General features: G+C 41.3%; 1 long non-coding RNA gene across 2 annotated transcripts in view; it reads right to left on the minus strand.

Moving 5' to 3' along the window:
• LOC132596823 (uncharacterized) overlaps positions 1-13,352 on the minus strand; it is a 29,520-nt gene that overhangs the window by 14,846 nt on the left and 1,322 nt on the right. For both annotated transcript variants that reach the window (XR_009562874.1, XR_009562873.1), the window contains exons 3-5: positions 13,176-13,280; positions 12,227-12,282; positions 11,525-11,629 (exon numbers count right to left, since the gene is read on the minus strand). This is a non-coding gene — a long non-coding RNA (uncharacterized lncRNA). The remainder of the gene's footprint in view (positions 1-11,524; positions 11,630-12,226; positions 12,283-13,175; positions 13,281-13,352) is intronic.

Raw genomic sequence — 13,352 nt, forward strand, 5'->3', positions numbered from 1 at the left:
TAGTGAGTTTTGAAATTGGGAAGTGTGAGTCTTCCAACTTTGCTCTTCTTTTTCAAGATTGTTTTAGCTATTCTGGGTCTTTTGAATTCCCATATGAAGTTTAGAATCAGCTTGTCAATTTCTGCAAGGAACCATCTGGGCTTTTGATACGGATTGTGTGAATCTGTAGATTAATTTGGGGAATATTGGCATCTTTATTTATTTATTTATTATACAGCAGGTTCTTATTACTTAACCATTTTATACATATTAGTGTACATATGTCAATCCCAATTTCCCAATTCATCCCACTGCCACCACCCGCCCCCGCCACTTTCCCCCCTTGGTGTCCATACGTTTGTTCTCTACATCTGTGTCTCTATTTCTGCCTTGCAAACCAGTTCATCTGTACCATTTTTCTAGACTCTACATATATGCATTAATATATGATATTTGTTTTTCTCTGACGTACTTCATTCTGTATGACAGTTTCTAGATCCATCCACGTCTCTACAAATGACCCATTTTCGTTCCTTCTTAAGGTTGAGTAATATTCCATTGTATATATGTACCACATCTTCTTTACCCATTCGTCTGTCAGTGGGCATTTAGGTTGCTTCCATGACCTGGCTATTGTAAACAGTGCTGCAATGAACATTGATTTGCATGTCTTTTTGAATTATGGTTTTCTCTGGGTATATGCCGAATAGTGGGATTGCTGGGTTGTAAGGTAGTCCTATTTTTAGTTTTTTAAGGAACCTCCATACTGTTCTCCATAGTGGCTGTATCAATTTACATTCCCACCAATAGTGCAAGAGGGTTCCCTTTCTCCACACCCTCTCCAGCATTTGTTGTTGGTAGATTTTCTGATGGTGCCCATTCTAACTGGTGTGAGGTGATACCTCATTGTAGTTTTGATTTGCATTTCTCTAATAATTAGTGATGTTGAGCAGCTTTTCACGTGCTTCTTGGCCATCTGTATGTCTTCTTTGCAGAAATATCTATTTAGGTCTTCTGCCCATTTCTGATTGTTTGTTTGTTTTTTTAACATTGAGCTGCATGAGCTGTTTATGTATTTTGGAGATTAATCCTTTGTTGATTCATTTGCAAATATTTTCTCCCATTCTGAGGGTTGTCTTTTCGTCTTGTTTATAGTTTCCTCTGCTGTGCAAAAGCTTTGAAGTTTCATTAGGTCCCATTTGTTTATTTTTGTTTTTATTTCCATTTCTCTAGGAGGTGGATCAAAAAAGATCTTGCTGTAATTTATGTCAAAGAGTGTTCTTCCTATGTTTTCCTCTAAGAGTTTTATAGTGTCCAGTCTTACATTTAGGTCTTGAATCCATTTTGAGTTTATTTTTGTGTATGGTGTTAGGGAGTGTTCTAATTTCATTCTTTTACATGTAGCTGTTCAGTTTTCCCAGCACCACTTATTGAAGAGACTATCTTTTCTCCATTGTGTATCCTTGCCTCCTTTGTCATAGATTAGTTGATCATAGGTGTGTGGATTTACCTCTGTGATTTCTATCCTGTTCCATTGATCTATATTTCTGTTGGTGTGCCAGTACCATATTATCTTGATTACCGTAGCTTGGTAGTATAGTCTGAAGTCAGGGAGTCTGATTCCTCCAGCTCCATTTTTTTTCCCTCAAGATGGCTTTGGCTATTTGGGGTCTTTTATGTCTCCATATAAATTTTGAGATTTTTTGTTCTAGTTCCATAAAAAATGCCACTGGTAATTTGATATGGATTGCACTGAATCTGTAGATTGCTTTGAGTAGTATAGTCATTTTCACAATATTGATTTTTCCAATCCAAGAACATGGTATATCTCTCCATCTGTTTGTGTCATCTTTGATTTCTTTCATCAGTGTCTTATAGTTTTCTGAGTACTGGTCTTTTACCTCCTTAGGTAGGTTTATTCCTAGGTATTTTACTCTTTTTCTTGCAATGGTGAATGGGATTATTTCCTTAATTTCTCTTTCTGATCTTTCATTGTTAGTGTATAGGAATGCAAGAGATTTCTGTGCATTAATTTTGTATCCTGCAACTTTACCAAATTCATTGATTAGCTCTAGCAGTTTTCTGGTGGCATCTTTAGGTTTCTCTATGTATAGTATCATGTCATCTGCAAACAGTGAGTTTTACTTCTTTTCCAATTTGTACTGCTTTTATTTCTTTTTCTTCTCTGATTGCCGTGGCTAGGACTTCCTAAACTATGTTGAATAATAATGGTGAGAGTGCACATCCTTGTCTTGTTCCTGATCTTAGAGGAAATGCTTTCAGCTTTTCACCATTGAGAATGATGTTTGCTGTGGGTTTGTTGTATATGGCCTTTATTATGTCAAGGTAGGTTTCCTTGATGCCCACTTTCTGGAGAGTTTTTAACATAACTTGGTGTTGAATTTTGTCAAAAGCTTTTCTTGCATCTACTGAGATGATCATATGGTTTTTATTCTTCAATTTGTTAATATGGTGTATCACATTGATTGATTTGCATATATTGAAGAATCGTTGCATCTCTGGGATAAATCCCACTTGATCATGGTGTATGATCCTTTTAATGTGTTGTTGGATTCTGCCTGCTAGTATTTTGTTGAGGATTTTTGCATGTATATTCATCAGTGATTTTTGTCTGTAATTTTCTTTTTTTGTAGTATCTCTGTCTTGTTTTGATACCAGGGTGATGGGTGTCCTCGTAGAATGAGTGTGGGAGTGTTACTTCCTCTGCAATTTTTTGGCAGAGTTTGGGAAGGATGGGTATTAGCTCTTCTCTAAATGTTTGATAGAATTCACCTGTGAAGCCATCTGGTCCTGGACTTTTGTTTGTTGGATGATTTTTAATTACAGTTTCAATTTCATTACTTGTGATTGGTCTGTTCATATTTTCTATTTCTTCCTGGTTCAGTCTTGGAAGGTTATACCTTTCTAAGAATTTGTCCATTTCCTCCAGGTTGTCCATTTTATTGGCATAGAGTTGCTTGTAGTAGTCTATTATGATGCTTTGTATTTCTGCGGTGTCTGTTGTTACTTCTCCTTTTTCATTTCTAATTCTGTTGATTTGAGGCTTCTCTCTTTTTTTCTTGATGAGTCCGGCTAATGGCTTATCAATTTTGTTTATCTTCTCAAAGAACCATCTTTTAGTTTTATTGATCTTTGCTATTGTTTTCTTTGTTTCTTTTTCATTTATTTCTGCTCTGATCTTTTTTTTTTTTTTGCTGTACATGGGCCTCTCACTGTTGTGGCCTCTCCCATTGCGGAGCACAGGCTCCGGACGTGCAGGCTCAGCAGCCATGGCTCATGGGGCCAGCCGCTCCATGGCTTGTGGGAACTTCCTGGACATGGGCACAAACCCATGTCCCCTGCATCGGCAGGCGGACTCTCAACCACTGTGCCACCAGGGAAGCCCTCTGCTCTGAGCTTTATGATTTCTTTCCTTCTACTAACTTTGGGTTTTGTTTGTTCTCCTTTCTCTAGTTCCTTTAGGTGTAAGGTTAGATTGTTTATTTGAGATTTTTCTTGTTTCTTGAGGTAGGCTTGTATTGCTATAAACTTCCCTCTTAGAACTGCTTTTGCTGTATCCTATAGGTTTCAGATCATCACTTTTTCACTGTCATTTGTTTCTAGGTATTTTTTGATTTCTTCAGTGATCTCTTGGTTATTTAGTAACATATTGTTTAGCCTCCATGTGTTTGTGTTTTTAACGTTTTTTTCCCTGTAATTGATTTCTAATCTCATAGTGTTGTGGTCAGAAAAGATGCTTGATATGATTTCAATTTTCTTAAATTTACTGAGGCTTGATTTGTGACCCAAGATGTGATCTATCCTGGAGAATGTTCTGTGTGCACTTGAGAAGAAAGTGTAATCTACTGTTTTTGGATGGAATGTCCTATAAATATCAGTTAAATCTATCTGGTCTATTGTGTTATTTAAAGCTTGTGTTTCCTTATTAATTTTCTGTCTGGATGATCTGTCCATTGGTGTAAGTGAGGTGTTAAAGTCCCCCACTATGTTTGTGTTACTGTCGATATTCTCATTTATAGCTGTTAGCAGTTGCCTTGTGTATTGAGGTGCTCCTATGTTGGGTGCATATATATATTATTATTGTTATATCTTCTTGGATTTATCCCTTGATTATTATGTAGTGTCCTTCTTGTCTCTTGTAATATTCTTTATTTTAAAGTCTATTTTATCTGATATGAGTATTGCTACTCCAGCTTTTATTGATTTCCATTTGCATGGACTATCTTTTTCCATCCCCTCACTTTCAGTCTGTATGTGTCCCTAGGTCTGAAGTGGGTCTCTTGTAGACAGAAGATATATGGGTCTTGTTTTTGTATCCATTCAGCAAGCCTGTGTCTTTTGGTTGGGGCATTTAACCCATTCAAGTTTAAGGTAATTATTGATATGTATGTTCCTATTACCATTTTCTTAATTGTTATGGGTTTGTTTTTGTAGGTCCTTTTCTTCTCCTGTGTTTCCGACTTAGAAAATTTCCTTTAGCATTTGTTGTAGAGCTGGTTTGGTGGTGCTGAATTCTCTTAGCTTTTGCTTCTCTGTAAAGCTTTTGATTTCTCCTTTGAATCTGAATGAGACCCTTGCCAGGTAGAGTAATCTTGGTTGTAGGTTCTCCCCCCACTTTAAATATATCATGCCACTCCCTTCTGGCTTGTAGAGTTTCTGCTGAGAAATCAGCTGTTAACTTTATGGGAGTTTCCTTGTACGTTATTTGTTGTTTTTCCCATTGCTTTCAATAATTTTTCTTTGTCTTTAATTTTTGTCAATTTGATTAGTATGTGACTCAGTGTGTTTCTCCTTGATCCTGCCTAGGCCTCTCTTTGCTTCCTGGACTTGGGTGGCTATTTCCTTTCCCATGTTAGGGAAGTTTTCGATTATAATCTCTTCAAATATTTTCTCGGCTCCTTTCTCTCTCTCTTCTCTTTCTGGGACCCCTATAATGTGAATGTTGTCACATTTAATGTTGTCCCAGAGGTCTCTTAGGGTGTCTTCATTTCTTTTCATTCTTTTTTCTTTATTCTGTTCCGCAGCAGTGAATTCCACCATTCTGTCTTCCAGGTTATTTATCCGTTCTTCTGCCTCAGTTATTCTGCTATTGATTCCTTCTAGTGTATTTTTCATTTCAGTTATTGTATTGTGCATCTCTGTTTGTTTGTTCTTTAATTCTTCTAGGTCTTTGTTAATCACTTCTTGCATCTTCTCAATCTTTGCCTCCATTCTTTTTCCAAGGTCCTGGATCATCTCTACTATCATTATTCTGAATTCTTTTTCTGGAAGATTGCCTACCTCCACTACATTTAGTTGTTGTTCTGGGGTTTTATCTTGTTCCTTCATCTGGTACATAGTCCTCTGTCTTTTCATTTTTTCTCTTTCTGTGAATGTGGTTTTCACTCCATAGGCTGCAGAACTGTAGTTCTTCTTGCTTCTGCAGTCTGCCCTCTGGTGGATGAGGCTATCTAAGAGGCTTGTGCAAGCTTCCTGATGGGAAGGACTGGTGGTGGGTCTTCTCTCAACATTCTTATTCAGCATCACATTGGAAGACCTGTTAATATTGGAGGGTCTCCTGCAGAGGTGGGGGGCAGCTGTTGCTCACCGTGGGGACAAGGACACTGGAAGCCAATATTAGCATCTTAACAATGTTAAATCTTCTGATCCATGAACACGGATGTGTTTCCATTTACTTAGGTCTTCTTTCATTTCTTTCAACAATATGTTGTCTTCAGAGTATCAGTTTTTCACTTCTTCTTGTTAAATTTATTCCTGGTTTTAATTTTTTGAAGATGTTACAAATGTTTTTTCTTAATTTTTATTTTCAGTTTTTTTGTTGCTAGTGTATAGAAATATAATTAATCATTTTATATTGAGTTTGTACCTTGCAACTTTTTTGATTTCGTTTATTAGTTCTAATTGTTTTTTAGTGGATTCCTTGGGATTTTCAACATCAAAGATCATCATGTCATCTGCAGAAGCAAAGAGTTTCATTTCCTCTTTTCCAATCTGAATGCACCCCACCCCATTTTTGTGCTCAGTTTTCCTGGACCTTCAGCACAATGTTGAGTAGAAGTGTTTGTGTCCCTTTTAAAATCCATCCCTCCTGCCCCTCCCCAATTCCCCACTGTACATCTCCAGCAACTACTGCTCTATTTTTGTTATAATAGTTGCCTTGCATTTTACCATTTGATAAATGGTATCGTACAGTGTGGTCTTTGTGTGTGTGTATCCTTTTACTTAGCATAATAGTTTTGAGATTCATGGGTTTTGCTGTGTATACCATTAGTTTTTCCTTTCTGTCCATTTACCTGTCCACTGATATGTGGGTTGCTTCCATTTGGGGCTATTAAAAATAAAGCTGTTATGAATATTCATGTGAAAGCCCTGTATGGGTATATGCTTTAATTTCTCTTGGGTAAACACCTAGAAGTTGAATGGCAGGATCATATGGTAGGTGTATGTTTACATTTTTAAGAAGATAGTAGACTGTTTTCCAAAGTGGCTGTACCATTTCACATCCCCACCAGCAGAGTATGAGAGTTCCAGTTCCTTCACATCCTTGCAATGTTGGCATGATTCATCTTTCGAATTTTAGTCACTGCAGTTGGCATATAGTGGTATCTTGTCATGATTTTCATTAGCATTTTTCTGTTATGTAATGATGTTGAGCATATTTTCATGTGTCTATCTATCTGCCATCTTTATATCTCCTTGGATGAAATGTCTGTTCAAACCTTTTGCGAAGACATTGCTTGCTTTGTCTGCTTTCTTATTGAGTGTTGAGAGCTTTTTATATATTCTAGATAGAAGTCCTTTAATAGGTATATAATTTGCAAGTATTTTCTCCTAGTCTGCACGTCATTTTTCCATTCTCTTACCAGTGTCTTTTGAGGAGCATAAGCATTTAATTTTGATAAAGTCCATTTATCAATTTCCTTTGTGGATTGTGCTTTTTTAGTGTAATATTTAAGAACACTTTGCATAATCCAAGGTCAAAAAGATTTCTCCTGTGTGTTCTTTTGTACCTTTGTAATTTTAGCTTTCACATTTAGGTCTGTGATCCATTTGGGGTTAACTTTTGTATATGGTGTGAGGTGTGGATTAAAATTCATTTCTCCTCTCAGTTGCTTTAGGGCTCATGGTACATATCTTCAACTTCTCACAGTCTACCTTCAAGAGATATTATACAACAACTTCCTATATAGTACAAGAATCTTACGATAGTTTACTTCCATTTCTCTGCAATTGGCCTTGGTGCTACTGTTGTCATTTTATTCTTACGTACGTTAAAAACCCTGTACTACATTGTTATTATTTTTGCTTGAACAGTCATCCATCTTGTAAAGAGTTTTAAATAATAAGAAAAAAACATATGTTTTCCCAGGTAATTACTTTTTCTAGTGACCTCAATTCCTTTATATAGATCATATTTCCATCTGGTATCATTTTCCTTCAGTTTAAAATATCTTGTAGTGAGGGTCTGTTGGTGATGAATTCTTTTAGCTTTTGTACATCTGAAAAAGTATTTGTTTTGCTTTCACTTTTGAAAAATGTTTTCAATGAGTATAGGATTCTAGTTTGACAAATTGCCCCCCAATATTTTAAAGATGTTGTTCCACTGTTTTCTCTGTTACATTGTTTCTTACAAGAAATCTGCTGTCATCCTTATCTTTGGTCCTCTGTACATAATGTGCTTTTTTCCTCTGGATGTTTTTAAGATTTTCTTCTTATCACTGGTTTAGAACAACTTGATTATGATGTGTATTGATGTCATTTTTCTCATATTTCTTGTCCTTGGGGTTTTTGCTGAACCTCAACTATGGGTTTATATTTTTCATCAAATTTGGGAAAACTTGGCTATTATCTCTTCAGATAATGTCTTTCTGTCTCCTACCTCCTTTCTGGGACTCCAATTACAAATTTATTAGGGTGCTTGAAGGTGTCTCACAGTTCACTGATGCTATGTTAATTTTTTCCAGGCTTTTTTTCTGTTAGACATATGGTTTTTATCTGTAGGAATTTAACTTGGGTCTTTAATTATATCTTTGATGCTTCTAAAACTTTTTGAACATATAGAACACAGTTATAATAAGTTTTAACATCCTTGTCTGATAATTCTAACATCTGTGTCAGTTTACATGATTTTTATCCTTTAAGTTTTTTTTTTTTTAACATGTGTAGTAATTTTTATTGGATGTCAGACACTGTGAATGTTACTCTGTTGTGTGCTGGATGTTTTTGTAACTATTCCTGAACTTTGTTCTGGGATGTGGTTAAGTTACTTGGAAACTGTTTGATCCTTTTAGGTCTTGCTTTTAAAGATTTGTTAGGTAGAACTGCAGCAGTGCTTCATCTAGGGCTAATTATTCCCTATTACTAAGGAAAGCCCCTTCTGTGTCCTCTACCCTGTGCCCTGTGAATGATTTTTCCAGGCTGGCTGGTGGGAATAGGCACTATACCTGGTCCTGTGTGAGCACTGGGTATTATCACCTCTAATCCTTTGGGATGATTCTTTTCTAGACTTGAACACTTTTCTCACATGTGTGCACTGATCAGTCCTCTAATGAATACTTGAGGGGGACCCACTGAAGATCCTAGAATTTTGTGTGCATCTCTCTTCTGTATTCTGTCCTGCCTATTCTATCTGCCTTCATCTCCCCTGATTCTCAGCTCCATCCCCTCAACTTGGGGAGTCTGCCTGATTCCATCTGAGTCTTCATCCTTTGCTGCAGCCTGGAAACTCGGGGCAGTTGCAAGGCCTAAGGCAGCCATAAGGCTCCCTTGGTCTCTCAGGGATACCTGTACTTTGTTGTTTGATTTCCAGTGTCCTTAAAACCATCATTCCATATATTTCTTCTGGAGTTTTGGTTGTTTTGGGTAGGTAGGTAAGGTAAATCTGGTCCCTATTACTCTATCTTGGGTGGAAGCAGAAGTTCCTACTATGGTTGATTTTCAGTTATTTATTCTACTTATCAATAATTTCTACATTTTCTCTAATAAACATGGTTTTACTTTGAAACAGGGGGAAAAATGATGCTATAAATTAGTCCTGTATGTTATTCATAAGAATGAAAAATTGGAAATACCTAAATTCCCAAGTGATATATCTAGAGAGTGGAACAATAATAATATCTACAAAGTGGAGTATTAAGTACCCAATGTTTATATGAAAATGTGGAATGAAGTAAATAGGATATAAATGTCTATATACAACATGACTTTAATTTTGCTAAATAAAAATGTCTACAAAGACTGTTGGTGGGAATGTAAATTGGTGCCGCCACTATGGAAAACAGTATGGAGGTTCCTTAAAAAACTAAAAATAGAGCTACCATATGATCCAGCAATCCCACTCCTGGGTACATACCCAGAAAAGATGAAAACTCTAATTCAAAAAGATATATGCGGGGCTTCCCTGGTGGCACAGTGGTTGGGGGTCCGCCTGCCGATGCGGGGGACGCGGGTTCATGCCCCGGTCCGGGAGGATCCCACATGCTGGGCCTGTGGGCCATGGCCGCTGGGCCTGCGCGTCCGGAGCCTGTGCTCCGCGGAGGGAGAGGCCACAGCAGTGAGAGTCCTGCATACCGCAAAAAAAAAGAAAAAAAAAAAGATATATGCACCCCAGTGTTCATAGCAGCACTATTTACAATAGTCAAGACATGGAAACAACCCAAGGGCCCATCAACAGGTAACTGGTTTAAGAAGATGTGGTGGGTCTTCCCTAGCGGGGCAGTGGTTAGGAGTCCACCTGCCAATGCAGGGGACACGGGTTTGAGCCCTGGTCCAGGAAGATCCCATATGCCGTGGAGCAGCTAAGCCCATGTGCCACAACTACTGAGTCTGCGTGCCACAACTACTGAAGCCCGAGTGCCTTGAGCCCATGCTCCACTGCAAGAGAAGCCACAGCAATGAGAAGCCCACTCGCCGCAAGTAGAGAAAGCCTGCTCACAGTAACGAAGACCCAACACAGCCAAAAATAAAATAAATTTATGAAAAAAAAAAGATGTGGGTGTATATATATATACATACATATATATATGTATATATATAAATATTAGCCATAAAAAAGAATGAAATATTGTCATTTGCAGCAACATGGATGGACCACAAGAATATTATGCTGAGTGAAATGAGTCAGACAAAGACAAATACTATATGATATCACTTATATGTGGAAACTTAAAAAGAATACAAACGAATCTATCTACAAAACAAACAGACTCACAGACGTAGAAAACAAACTTACGGTTACCAAAGGGGACAGGGTTGTGGGGGAGGGAAGAATGAAGAGTATGGCATAAGCAGGTACAAACTGCTACACATAAAGTAGATGAGCAAGAAGGATTTACTGCAGAGCACAGGGAATTATGCCCAATGTCTTGTAATAACCTATAATGGAACATCATTTGCCAAAAAAATTACCCCGAATCACTATGATGTACACCTGTTTACAGTATTATAAATCCAGTTTTTTAAAAATGTATATGAAGAAAACATAGTGAAATATTAGTGGATAGTTTCTTCCCCGTGATGGGACTATAGGTGTTTAAAAATGTTTTAAAAATAAATCAGTATTTCCCATATCTTTTTTTAGGGAATATGAGTTACAATTATATCAAACAACAAATCCCCCCTAAATGTTAAGACAGCATCCTTGCAGAGGAGTGGCTCCCATCAGGCTGGGAGAGGGCTAAATGGAGATGATGTGGGTGTGAAAGGGCAGGTGGAGCTGGGGCAGGGATCACGATGGTCTAGAATCCTTGGGGGGAAAGTCAGCTGGAGGTTGGCACCAGAATCTGGGACTTGCAGGCAGTGCTCGAGCCAACTGAGCTTGGCTCAGACCTCCGGAGTGGGCTGGGGGCCCTGTCTTCTCTGCCCACCATTTTCATTACTTCTAGAGGCCCCTGGAGTGTTCCCTCAAGCCCAGGCCCAGTTCCCCTTGGGCTGTGCTCCTCCCACGGGCAACATTTCTGCCTTGTTCTCCCTCATGTTTACTCTGCTGCTTGGCAGACTCTAGTGGGATTCAAGGCCCCAAGGAGACAGCTGTCATCCTTCAGGCCCAGAGCCCCAGCTACGCAAAGCCCAGGCTTCCATCACACGCAGAGACGGCTCCATCTCAGGGGCTGTTTGGAGACCCTGGGGGAGGGAGCCTCACCTGCAGAACAGAGCTGACCTCTGGGATCAAACCTGGGGATCATCCAGCCTCTCGACCTCAGCTGCACGTAGGAACCACCCGTAACTGTTCAAATGTACTAATGCCTGGGCCCCACCTTAAAGGTTCTGTGGGGGATCCACCACACGTGGGGCCTGGGCCGCCGAGGCGCAAAGCCCCCCCAGATGATTCTAACGTGTGCAAGGCTGAGAGCCGCTCTCTAGTCCAGCCACCTACTTTGTGGATGTGACACATTCAAGGCCACCCAGCCCTTCAGTGACAACGTCGGCACACACAACAATGGCAGGAGAAATCTACAGAGCACGGATTCTGTGCTGTCCCGTCATCTCATCATCGCAGCAGCCCTTGGGGCTGTAGGGTTCCTACCTTGCAGATGAAGAACTGAAGCCTGCACCTTGCTCAGAACCGTGCAACTGCTCCCAGACTGTGTCAGCAGGTTTGTAAACAGCCAGAGTGTTCATGGAGCGTTATCTGCAGAACAAGAGCGGGATTCCATGCAGGGAACTTCTGTGTGCAGAGTGGAAAGGACCTCACTGCTCTGAGGGGTGGGATACTGGAGCTCTCTCCTTCTTCCTTTCCACCCACCCCCCACCCCAACTCGCCGGGGTGGGAGTATTGGGTGCACCCAGGGTCTCTTGAACTGTGGTATGGGTAAAACTCCCCAGGGAGTTAGTGAAAGCTGTGAGTTTCCTAGCCTTCTCCCAGGAGATTCTGACTCCTGCAGGGATCTAAAGTGTCCTTTGAGGAACACTGGTCTAAGGGCAAATCTTGGGTCTGCATGTGGGCAGGCATGGGCCTGCCGCTGGCTCTGGCTGGGCCGATCACCTAACTCCATGAGCCTTGGTGTGATCACCCACAAATGGGGGACTCGGACGCCCTTTGGGCGGTCAGGTTCAAAGGCATCATGGATATGAGACCTATGGGTTTCCAGCCAGTGAGAGCCCCTCGCTCTAGGGCCTTCCATGGGAAGGTCATTCCAAGAAGAAGACAAGACACTGGCAAGCTTTCTTTGACCCAGAAAAATCTGAAAGCTTGGGGGAGCCCTGAAGTCACAGTAAATGCTCACACCTGCAGGCCCACATGTCTGCACAGTCCCAAGATCCTGTCCTTTATCTTGTCTCTTCCTGCCAAGCAAAAAGAAAGGACATGTAATTTTTATTTTGTTTACAGTAACAGTATGGGGGCAGGTGTCATCACCCTCATTTTACAGAGGAGGAAACTGTACTCAGAAAGGTTAAGCATGTTGGCCCAGGGCACACAGGAGTGGGGCACCAGGGTATGAACTTGAGTGGTTCTATTTCCACACCTGGCTGCTTTGGCTCTGCCAGCCCGCCTTTCTCGGAGATGCTCTCATCTCCAGTGGCAGAGGGTGAGAGAGCCCCCCCTGGGCTTCCTGGTCCCAGATTGGGCAGAGTGGCCTGGCCCACTTTTGGCTGCAAGACCTGACGGGGGTGAAGCTCAGCTGCTTTGCAGGGGCAGGGGCTGGCGGCCATCCCAGCCCTGGCAGCAGGACTCTACGGTTCAACCAGAGGCCACCCATGGGGAGAGCCTTCTTGGAGTTAGCTGGAGCTGAGGGCCACCTGCCACCTTGGCCCTGCTGGCAGAGCAGTGGCCCCTGCCTCTTCCAGGCCCTGGGACAATCCTGCCTGTCCACTCCCAGCACTGTGGTTTTGGAATGAGGGTGCGTGAGGCGTGGGCTTCGGGCTCAGCCTTGCTTTCTGGTCTGGAAGCTAGGGGGAGGGGACACTAGCTAAAGGCTAGTGGTTCCAGGTGTCACGTGTTCTGTGTAGGCCGGAGGGTTCCCGGTGCTAAGGGCAGACGGGAGGGAGGGGTTGGGCTTGCCCTGGCTGTCAGGGAAGGCTTCCTCTAGGAAGTGACAGTTCACCTGGGACAAGTGAGGGAAGGAGGACAGGTATCCCAAACCAGAAGCCCAGGGACAAGGAGCTCCGAGCCACGCCCTGGGCTGGGCACCACTGCCAGGCGATGGGGAAGGTCGTTTCTTCCTCCGGGCGCTCACCTCCAGGTGCAGAGACGGAGGTCAGGTATGGGATTCCGGCACTGCTGCTGTGACAGGCTCCTGCTGCAGCTGTGGGTAACAGGCTCAGGAATCAAGAATCATGTGCTGGGGACCAACATTCAGCATCTCACCGAATTGTCACAGCAAATCTGCAAGCTAGATACCCTGGTTCCCGAA

Source organism: Globicephala melas, chromosome 2 (genome assembly GCF_963455315.2).
Source record: "Globicephala melas chromosome 2, mGloMel1.2, whole genome shotgun sequence".
Lineage (NCBI taxonomy): Eukaryota > Metazoa > Chordata > Mammalia > Artiodactyla > Delphinidae > Globicephala > Globicephala melas.